Raw genomic sequence first — 12,317 nt, forward strand, 5'->3', positions numbered from 1 at the left:
TCCCCCAAACACCATCTCACTCCATCCCCCAAACCTCCACCTCACTCCATCCCCAAACCCCATCTAACTCCATCCCCCAAACCCCCACCTCACACCATCCCCAAAACCCGCACCTCACTCCATCCCCCAAACCCCATCTCACTCCATACCCCAAAACCCGATCTCATTCTATCCCCCAAACCCCCACCTCACTCCATCCCCCAAACCCCCACCTCACTCCATGCCCAAAACCCCCACCTCACTCCATCCCCCAAACCCCTATCTCACTCCATTCCCCGAATCACTATCTCACTCCATCAACCAAACACCCACCTCACTACATCCCCCAAACCCCCACCTCACTCCATCCCCCAAAACCCCATCTCACTCCATACCCCAAAACCCCACCTCACTCCATCCCCAAAACCCCCACCTCACTCCATCCCCCAAACCCCCACCTCACTCCATCCCCCAAGCCCGAGATCACTCCATACCCCAAAACCCCATCTCACTCTATCCCACAAACCCCCACCTCACTCTATCCCCCAAACCCCCATCTCACTCCATCCCCCAAACGTCATCTAACTACAACCACCAAATCCCCACCTTACTCCATCACCAAAACCCCCATCTCACTCCATCCCCAAAACACCCACCTCACTCCCTCCCTGAATACCCCATCTCACTCCATCCCCCAAACCCCCATCTAACTCCATCCCCCAAACCCCATCTCACTCCATCCCCGAAATCCCACTTCACTCCATCCTCCAAACACCCCACTCACTCCATCCCCCAAACCTCCACCTCACTCCATCCCCCAAACCCATACCTCACTCCATCCCCCAAACCCCATCTCACACTATCCCCCAAACCCCCACCTCACTCCATGCCCAAAACCCCCACCTCACTCGATCCCCCAAACCCCCATCTAACTCCATCCCCCAAACCCCATCTCACTCCATTCCTAAAACCCCCACTTCACTCCATCCTCCAAACCCCCTGCTCACTCCATCCCCCAAACCTCCACCTCACTACATCCCCCAAACCCACAGCTCACTCCATCCCCCAAAACCCCATCTCACTCTATCCCCCAAACCCCCTGCTCACTCCATCCCCCAAACCCCCACCTCACTCCATCACCCAAACGCCCATGTCACTCCATCCCCAAACCCCCACCTCACTCCATCCACCAAAACCCGATCTCACTCCATCACCCAAATCCCCACCTCACTCCATCCCCAAAACCCCCACCTCACTCCATCCCCCAAACCCCCATCTCACTCCATCCCCAAAATTCCCCCTCACTCCATCACCCAAACCCCATCTCATCTCCATCCCCCAAACACGCATCTCACTCCATCCCCCAAACCCCCAACACACTCCATCCCCCAAACCCCCATGTCACTCCTTCCCAAAAACCCCCATCTCACTCCATCACCCAGACCCCCCTCTCACTCAATCCCCCAAACCCCCATCTCACTGCATACACCAAATGCCCAACTCACTCCATCCCCCAAACACCCATCTCACTCCATCCCCCAAACCCCCATCTCACACCATCCCCCAAACCCCCACCTCACTCCATGCCCAAAACCCCGACATCACTCCATTCCCCAAACCCCTATCTTACTCCATCCCCCAAAACACCCACCTCACTCCATCCCCCAAAACCCCATATCACTCCATCCCCCAAACCCCCATCTCACTCCATCCCCCAAACACTCAACTCACTCAATCCACCAAACCCCCACCTCACTCCATCCCCAAAATCCCACCTCACTCAATACCCCAAACCCCATCTCATCTCCATCCCCCAAACACCCACCTCACTCCATCCCCCAAACCCCCATCTCACACCATCCCCCAAACCCCCACCTCACTCCATGCCCAAAACCCCGACATCACTCCATTCCCCAAACCCCTATCTAACTCCATCCCCCAAACACCCACCTCACTCCATCCCCCAAAACCCCATATCACTCCATCCCCCAAAACCCATCGAACTGCAACCACCAAATCCCCACCTTACTCCATCACCAAAACACCCATCTCACTCCATCCCCCAAACCCCATCTCACTCCATCCCCAAAACCCCCACCTCTCTCCATCCCCCAAAGCCCATCTCACTCCATCCCCCAAACCCACACCTCACTCCATCCCCCAAACCCCCCGCTCACTCCATCCCCCAAAACCCCATCTAACTCCATCCCCCAAACCCCCATCTCACTCATTCCCCCAAACCCCCACCTCACTCCATCACCCAAACCCCCATCTAACTCCATCCCCCAAACACCATCTCACTCCATCCCCCAAACCTCCACCTCACTCCATCCCCAAACCCCATCTATCTCCATCCCCCAAACCCCCACCTCACACCATCCCCAAAACCCGCACCTCACTCCATCCCCCAAACCCCCATCTCACTCCATCCCCCAAACCCCCACCTCACTCCATCCCCCAAACCCCCACCTCACTCATTCCCCCAAACCCCCACCTCACTCCATCACCCAAACCCCCATCTAACTCCATCCCCCAAAACACCATCTCACTCCATCCCCCAAACCTCCACCTCACTCCATCCCCAAAACCCCCATCTCACTCCGTCCCCCAAACCCCCACCTCACTCCATCCCCCAAACCCCCACCTCACTCGTTTCCCCAAACCCCCACCTCACTCCATCACCCAAACCCCATCTAACTCCATCCTCCAAACCCCCACCTCACTCCATCCCCAAAACCCCCACCTCACTCCATCGCCCAAACCCATTCTCACTCCATACCCCAAAACCCCATCGCACTCTATCCCCCAAACCCCCACCTCACTCCATCCCCCAAACCCCCACCTCACTCCATCCCTCAAACCCCTATCTCACTCCATTCCCCAAACCGCTATCTCACTACATCAACCAAACACCCACCTCACTACATCCCCCAAACCCCCACCTTACTCCATCACCAAAACACCCATCTCACTCCATCCCCAAAACATCCACCTCACTCCCTCCCCCAATACCCCATCTCACTCCATCCCCCAAACCCCCATCTAACTCCATCCCCCAAACCCCATCTCACTCCATCCCCGAAAGCCGGCTTCGCTCCATCCTCCAAACCCCCCGCTCACTCCATCCCCCAAACCTCCACCTCACTCCATCCCCCAAACCACATCTCACTCCATCCCCCAAACCCTCAACTCACTCCATCCCCCAAACGCCCCGCTCACTCCATCCCCCAAACCCCCACCTCACTCCATCCCCCAAACCCCCAACTCACTCCATTCCCCAAACCCCCACCTCACTCCATCCCCCAAAACACCATCTCACTCCATCCCCCAAAACCCATCTCACTCTATCGCCCAAACTCCATCTCACTCCATCCCCCAAAACACCATCTCACTCCATCCCCCCAACCTCATCTAACTACAACCACCAAATCCCCACCTCACTCCATCACCAAAACCCCCATCTCACTCCATCCCCCAAACCCCCAACTCACTCCATCCCCGAAACCCCACTTCACTCCATCCTCCAAACCCCCCGCTCACTCCATCCCCCAAACCTCCACCTCACTCCATCCCCCAAACCCATACCTCACTCCATCCCCCAAACCCCCATCTCACTCCATCCCCCAAAACCCCACCTCACTCCATTCCCCAAAACACCATCTCACTCCATACCCCAAAACCCCATCTCACTCTATCCCACAAACCCCCACCTCACTCCATCCCCCAAACCCCCATCTCACTCCATCCCCCAAACCTCATCTAACTACAACCACCAAATACCCACCTTACTCCATCACCCAAACACCCATCTCACTCCATCCCCCAAACCCCACCTCACTCCATCCCCCAAAACACCATATCACTCCATACCCCAAAACCCCATCTCACTCCATCCCCCAAACACCCATCTAACTCCATCCCCGAAAGCCCGCTTCGCTCCATCCTCCAAACCCCCCGCTCACTCCATCCCCCAAACCTCCACCTCACTCCATCCCCCAAACCCATACCTCACTCCATCCCCCAAACCACATCTCACTCCATCCCCCAAACCCTCAACTCACTCCATCCCCCAAACCCTCACCTCACTCCATCCCCCAAACGCCCCGCTCACTTCATCCCCCAAACCGCCCGCTCACTCCATCCCCCAAACCCCCACCTCACTCCATCCCCCAAACCCCCAACTCACTCCATTCCTCAAACCCCTATCTCACTCCATCAACCAAACACCCACCTCACTACCTCCCCCAAACCCCCACCTCACTCCATCCCCCAAACCCCCATCTCACTCCATCCCCCAAACCCCCAACTCACTCCATCCCCCAAACCCCATCTCACTCCATCCCCGAAACCCCACTTCACTCCATCCTCCAAACCCCCCGCTCACTCCATCCCCCAAACCCATACCTCACACCATCCCCCAAACCCCCATCTCACTCCATCCCCCAAACCCCCACCTCACTCCATTCCCCAAAACACCATCTCACTCCATACCCCAAAACCCCATCTCACTCTATCCCACAAACCCCCACCTCACTCCATCCCCCAAACCCCCATCTCACTCCATCCCCCAAACCTCATCTAACTACAACCACCAAATACCCACCTTACTCCATCACCAAAACACCCATCTCACTCCATCCCCAAAACACCCACCTCACTCCCTCCCCCAATACCCCATCTCACTCCATCCCCCAAACCCCCATCTAACTCCATCCCCCAAACCCCATCTCACTCCATCCCCGAAAGCCGGCTTCGCTCCATCCTCCAAACCCCCCGCTCACTCCATCCCCCAAACCTCCACCTCACTCCATCCCCCAAACCCATACCTCACTCCATCCCCCAAACCCTCAACTCACTCCATCCCCCAAACGCCCCGCTCACCCCATCCCCCAAACCGCCCGCTCACTCCATCCCCCAAACCCCCGCCTCACTCCATCCCCCAAACCCCCAACACACTCCATTCCCCAAACCCCTATCTCACTCCATCAACCAAACACCCACCTCACTACCTCCCCCAAACCCCCACCTCACTCCATCCCCCAAAACCCCATCTCACTCCATCCCCCAAACCCACACCTCACTCCATCCCCCAAAACACCATCTTACTCCATCCCCCAAACCTCATCTAACTACAACCATCAAATCCCCACCTCACTCCATCACCCAAACCCCAATCTCACTCCATCCCCAAAACACCCACCTCACTCCATCCCCCAAACCCCCATCTCACTCCATCCCCCAAACCCCCAACTCACTCCATCCCCCAAACCCCCATCTCACTCCATCCCCCAAACCCCCAACTCACTCCATCCCCCAAACCCCATCTCACTCCATCCCCGAAACCCCACTTCACTCCATCCTCCAAACCCCCCACCTCACTCATTCCCCCAAACCCCCACCTCACTCCATCACCCAAACCCCCATCTAACTCCATCCCCCAAAACACCATCTCACTCCATCCCCCAAACCTCCACCTCACTCCATCCCCAAAACCCCCATCTCACTCCGTCCCCCAAACCCCCACCTCACTCCATCCCCCAAACCCCCACCTCACTCATTCCCCCAAACCCAACCCCTCACTCCATCACCCAAACCCCATCTAACTCCATCCCCCAAACCCCCACCTCACTCCATCCCCAAAACCCCCACCTCACTCCATCCCCCAAACCCCATCTCACTCCATACCCCAAAACCCCATCGCACTCTGTCCCCCAAACCCCCACCTCACTCCATCCCCCAAACCCCCACCTCACTCCATCCCCCAAACCACATCTCACTCCATCCCCCAAACCCTCAACTCACTCCATCCCCCAAACACCCCGCTCACCCCATCCCCCAAACCGCCCGCTCACTCCATCCCCCAAACCCCCACCTCACTCCATCCCCCAAACCCCCAACACACTCCATTCCCCAAACCCCTATCTCACTCCATCAACCAAACACCCACCTCACTACCTCCCCCAAACCCCCACCTCACTCCATCCCCCAAAACCCCATCTCACTCCATCCCCCAAACCCACACCTCACTCCATCCCCCAAAACACCATCTCACTCCATCCCCCAAACCTCATCTAACTACAACCACCAAATCCCCACCTCACTCCATCACCCAAACCCCCATCTCACTCCATCCCCAAAACACCCACCTCACTCCATCCCCCAAACCCCCAACTCACTCCATCCCCCAAACCCCCATCTCACTCCATCCCCCAAACCCCCAACTCACTCCATCCCCCATACCCCATCTCACTCCATCCCCGAAACCCCACTTCACTCCATCCTCCAAACGCCCCGCTCACTCCATCCCCCAAACCTCCACCTCACTCCATCCCCCAAACCCATACCTCACTCCATCCCCCAAACCACATCTCACTCCATCCCCCAAACCCACACTTCACTCCATCCCCCAAACGCCCCGCTCACTCCATCCCCCAAACCGCCTGCTCACTCCATCCCCCAAACCCCAACCTCACTCCATCCCCCAAAACCCACCTCACTCCAACCCCCATCTCACTCCATCCCCCAAACCTCATCTGACTACAACGACCAAACCCCCACCTCGCTCCATCACCCAAACCCCGATCTCACTCCATCCCCAAACCCCCACCTCACTCCATCCACCAAAACCCGATCTCACTCCATCCCCCAAACGCCCACCTCACTCCATCCCCCAAACCCCATCTCACTCCATCACCCAAACCCCATTTAACTCCATCCCCCAAACCCCCAACTCACTCCATCCCCCAATCCCCATCTCACTCCATCCCCCAAATTCCCCCTCACTCCATCCCCCAAACCCATCTCACTCCATCCCCAAAACACCCACTTCACTCTATCCCCCAAACCTCCACCTCACTCCATCCCCAAAACCCCCACCTCACTCCATCCCCCAAACCCCATCTCACTCCATCCCCCAAACCCACACCTCACTCCATCCCCCAAATGCACCACTCACTCCATCCCCCAAACCCCCCGCTCACTCCATCCCCCAAACCCCCACCTCACTCCATCCCCCAAACCCAATCTCACTGCATCCCCCAAACCCACACCTCACTCCATCCCCCAAAACCCCATCTCACTCTATCCCCCAAACCCCCCGCTCACTCCATCCCCCAAACCCCCACCTCACTCCATCCCCCAAACCCCCACCTCACTCCATCCCCCAAACCCCCATCTCACTCCATCCCCCAAATTCCCCCTCACTCCATCCCCCAAACCCCATCCCATCTCCATCCCCCAAACCCCCATCTCACTCCATCCCCCAAACCCCCAACTCACTCCATCCCCCAATCCCCATCTCACTCCATCCCCCAAATTCCCCCTCACTCCATCCCCCAAACCCATCTCACTCCATCCCCAAAACACCCACTTCACTCTATCCCCCAAACCTCCACCTCACTCCATCCCCAAAACCCCCACCTCACTCCATCCCCCAAACCCCATCTCACTCCATCCCCCAAACCCACACCTCACTCCATCCCCCAAATGCACCACTCACTCCATCCCCCAAACCCCCCGCTCACTCCATCCCCCAAACCCCCACCTCACTCCATCCCCCAAACCCAATCTCACTGCATCCCCCAAACCCACACCTCACTCCATCCCCCAAAACCCCATCTCACTCTATCCCCCAAACCCCCCGCTCACTCCATCCCCCAAACCCCCACCTCACTCCATCCCCCAAACCCCCACCTCACTCCATCCCCCAAACCCCCATCTCACTCCATCCCCCAAATTCCCCCTCACTCCATCCCCCAAACCCCATCCCATCTCCATCCCCCAAACCCCCATCTCACTCCATCCCCCAAACCCCCAACACACTCCATCCCCTAAAACCCCCACGTCACTCCTTCCCCCAAACCCCCATCTCACTCCATCACCCAGACCCCCCTCTCACTCAATCCCCCAAACCCCCATCTCACTGCATACCCCAAACCCCCAACTCACTCCATCCCCCAAACCATCATCTCACTCCATCCCCCAAATTCCCCCCTCACTCCATCACCCAAGCCCCATCTCATCTCCATCCCCCAAACACCCACCTCACTCCATCCCCCAAACCCCCATCTCACTCCAACCCCAAACACCCAACTCAGTCAATTCACCAAACCCCCACCTCACTCCATCCCCCAAAACGCCATCTAACTCCATCCCCCAAAGCCCCACCTCACACCATCCCCCAAACCCTGTCTCACTCCATCCCCGAAACCCCACCTCACTCAATACCCCAACCCCCATCTCACTCTATCCCCCAAACCCCCACCTCACTCCATCCCCCAAAACCCCATCTCATCTCCATCCCCCAAACACCCAGCTCACTCCATCCCCCAAAACCACATCTCACTCCATCCCCCAAACCCCATCTAACTCCATCCCCCAAACCCCCACCTCACTGCATGCCCAAAACCCCGACCGCACTCCATTCAAGAACCCCTATCTCACTCCATCCCCAAACACCCACGTCACTCCATCCCCCAAAACCCCATATCACTCCATGCCCCAAACCTCATCTAACTGCAACCACCAAATCCCCACCTTACTCCATCACCAAAACACCCATCTCACTCCATCCCCCAAACCCCCATCTAACTCCATCCCCCAAACCCCATCTCACTCCATCCCCAAAATCCCCACTTCACTCCATCCCCCAAACCTCCACCTCACTCCATCACCCAAACCCCCACCTCACTCCATCCCCCAAACGCAATCTCACTCCATCCCCCAAACCCACAGCTCACTCCATCCCCCAAACGCACCGCTCACTCCATCCCCCAAACCCCCCGCTCACTCCATCCCTCAAACCGCCGTCTAACTCCATCCTCCAAACCTCCATCTCACTCCATCCCCCAAATCCCCACCTCACTCCATCCCCCAAACCCCCACCTCACTCCATCCCCCAAACCCCCAACTCACTCCATCCCCCAAACCCCCATCTCACTCCATTCCCCAAACCTCATCTGACTACAACCACCAAACCCCACCTCACTCCATCCCCCAAACCCCCATCTCACTCCATCCCCCAAACGCTCAACTGACTCCAACCCCCAAACCCCCACCTCACTCCATCCCCCAAACCCCCCTCACACTCCATCCACCAAAACCCGATCGCACTCCATCACCCAAACCCCCACCTCACTCCATCCCCCAAACCCCCATCTCACTCCAATCCCCCAAACCTCCACCTCACACCTCCCCCCAAACCCCCACCTCACTCCATTCCCCAAACCCCATCTCACTCCATCCCCCAAACACCCATCTCACTCCATCCCCAAACCCCAATCTCACTCTCTCACCCAAACCCCATCTCACTCCATCCCCCAAAACCCATCTCACTCTATCGCCCACACTCCATCTCATTCCATCCCCCAAACCCCCACCTCACTCCATCCCCCAAAACCCCATCTCACTCCATCCCCCAAACCCCCATCTCACTCCAACCCCCAAACCCCCCACCTCACTCCATCCCCCAAACCACCATCTCACTCCATCCCCCAAACCCCCACCTCACTCCATCCCCCAATACCCCATCTCACTCCATCCCCCAAACCCCCCACCTCACTCCATCCCCCAAACCACCATCTCACTCCATCCCCCAAACCCCCACCTCACTCCATCCCCCAAAACCCCATCTCACTCCATCCCCCAAACCCCATCTAACTCCATCCCCCAAACCCCCACCTTACTCCATCCCCAAAACCCCCACCTCACTCCATCCCCCAAACCCCATCTAACTCCATCCCCCAAACCCCCACCTCACTCTATCCCCAAAACCCCCACCTCACTCCATCCCCCAAACCCCATCTCACTCCATACCCCAAAACCCCATCTCACTCTATCCCCCAAACCCCCAACTCACTCCATCACCCAAACCACATCTCACTCCATCCCCCAAATTCCCCACTCACTCCATCACCCAAACCCCATCTCATCTCCATCCCCCAAACACCCACCTCACTCCATCCCCCTAACCCCCATCTCACTCCATCCCCCAAACCCCCACCTCACTCCCTCCCCAAACCCCCCACCTCACTCCATCCCCCAAAACCCCATCTCATTCCATCCCCCAAACTCCCACCTCACTCCATCCCCCAAACCCCCACCTCACTGCATTCCCCAAAACCCATCTAACTCCATCCCCCAAACCCCTACTTCACTTCATCACCCAGACCCCCCTCTCACTCAATCCCCTAAACCCCCATCTCACTCCATCCCCCAAACCCCCAACTCACTCCATCCTCCAAACACCGTCTCACTCCATCCCCCAAACCCCCACCTCACTCCATCCCCCAAACCCCCACCTCACTCCATCCCCCAAACCCCCAACTCACTCCATCCCCCAAACCCCCAACTCACTCCATCGCCCAAACCCCCATCTCACTCCATCCCCCAAACCTCATCTGACTACAACGACCAAACCCCCACCTCACTCCATCACCCAAACCCCCATCTCACTCCATCCCCAAACCCCACCTCACTCCATCCACCAAAACCTGATCTCACTCCGTCCCCCAAACCCCCATCTAACTCCACCCCCCAAACCCCATCTCACTCCATCCCCCAAACCTCCACCTCACTCCATCCCCAAACCCCATCTAACTCCATCCCCCAAACCCCCACCTCACTCCATCTCCAAAACCCCATCTCACTCCATCCCCCAAACCCCCATCTCACTCTATCACCCAAACCCCATCTCACTCCATCCCCCAAAACCCATCTCACTCCATCCCCCAAACCCCCACCTCATTCCATCCCCCAAACCCCCACCTCACTCCATTCCCCAAACACCCCACCTCACTCTATCCCCCAAACACCCATCTCACTCCATTCCCCAAAACCCATCTAACTCCATCCCCCAAACCCCTACTTCACTCCATCACCCAGACCCCCCTCTCACTCAATCCCCCAAACCCCCATCTCACTCCATCCCCCAAACCCCCAACTCACTCCATCCCCCAAACCCCCAACTCACTCCATCCCCCAAACCCCCATCTCACACCATCCCCCAAACCCCCATCTCATTCCAACCCCCAAACCCCCCACCTCACTCCATCCCCCAAACCACCATCTCACTCCATCCCCCAAACCCCCACCTCACTCCATCCCCCAAACCACCATCTCACTCCATCCCCCAAACCCCCCACCTCACTCCATCCCCCAAACCACCATCTCACTCCATCCCCCAAACCCCCACCTCACTCCATCCCCCAAAACCCCATCTCACTCCATCCCCCAAACCCCATCTAACTCCATCCCCCAAACCCCCACCTTACTCCATCCCCAAAACCCCCACCTCACTCCATCCCCCAAACCCCATCTAACTCCATCCCCCAAACCCCCACCTCACTCCATCCCCAAAACCCCCACCTCACTCCATTCCCCAAACCCCATCTCACTCCATACCCCAAAACCCCATCTCACTCTATCCCCCAAAACCCCACCTCACTCCATCCCCCAAATCCCCACCTCACTCCATGCCCAAACCCCCACCTCACTCCATCCCCCAAACCCTTATCTCACTCCATTCCCCGAACCCCTATCTCACTCCATCCCCCAAAACCTCATCTCACTCCATCCCCCAAACCCCCACCTCACTCCCTCCCCAAAACCCCCACCTCACTCCATCCTCCAAACCCCATCTAACTCCATCCGCCAAACCCCCACCTCACTCCATCCCCAAAACCCCATCTCACTCCATACCCCAAAACCCCATCTCACTCTATCCCCCAAACCCCCACCTCACTCCATCCCCCAAACCCCCAACTCACTCCATCACCCAAACCCCATCTCACTCCATCCCCCAAATTCCCCCCTCACTCCATCACCCAAACCCCATCTCATCTCCATCCCCCAAACACCCACCTCACTCCATCCCCCAAACCCCCATCTCACACCATCCCCCAAACCCCCATCTCACTCCATCCCCCAAACCCCCCACCTCATTCCATCCCCCAAAACCACATCTCATTCCATCCCCCAAACTCCCACCTCACTCCATCCCCCAAATCCCCATCTCACTCCATTCCCCAAAACCCATCTAACTCCATCCCCCAAACCCCTACTTCACTCCATCACCCAGACCCCCCTCTCACTCAATCCCCCAAACCCCCATCTCACTCCATACCCCAAACCCCCAACTCACTCCATCCCCCAAACCCCGTCTCACTCCATCCCCCAAACCCCCACCTCACTCCATCCCCCAAACCCCCACCTCACTCCATCCCCCAAACCCCCAACTCACTCCATCGCCCAAACCCCCATCTCACTCCATCCCCCAAACCTCATCTGACTACAACGACCAAACCCCCACCTCACTCCATCACCCAAACCCCCATCTCACT

The sequence above is a fragment of the Stegostoma tigrinum genome, chromosome 42, assembly GCF_030684315.1.
Source record: "Stegostoma tigrinum isolate sSteTig4 chromosome 42, sSteTig4.hap1, whole genome shotgun sequence".
NCBI lineage: Eukaryota > Metazoa > Chordata > Chondrichthyes > Orectolobiformes > Stegostomatidae > Stegostoma > Stegostoma tigrinum.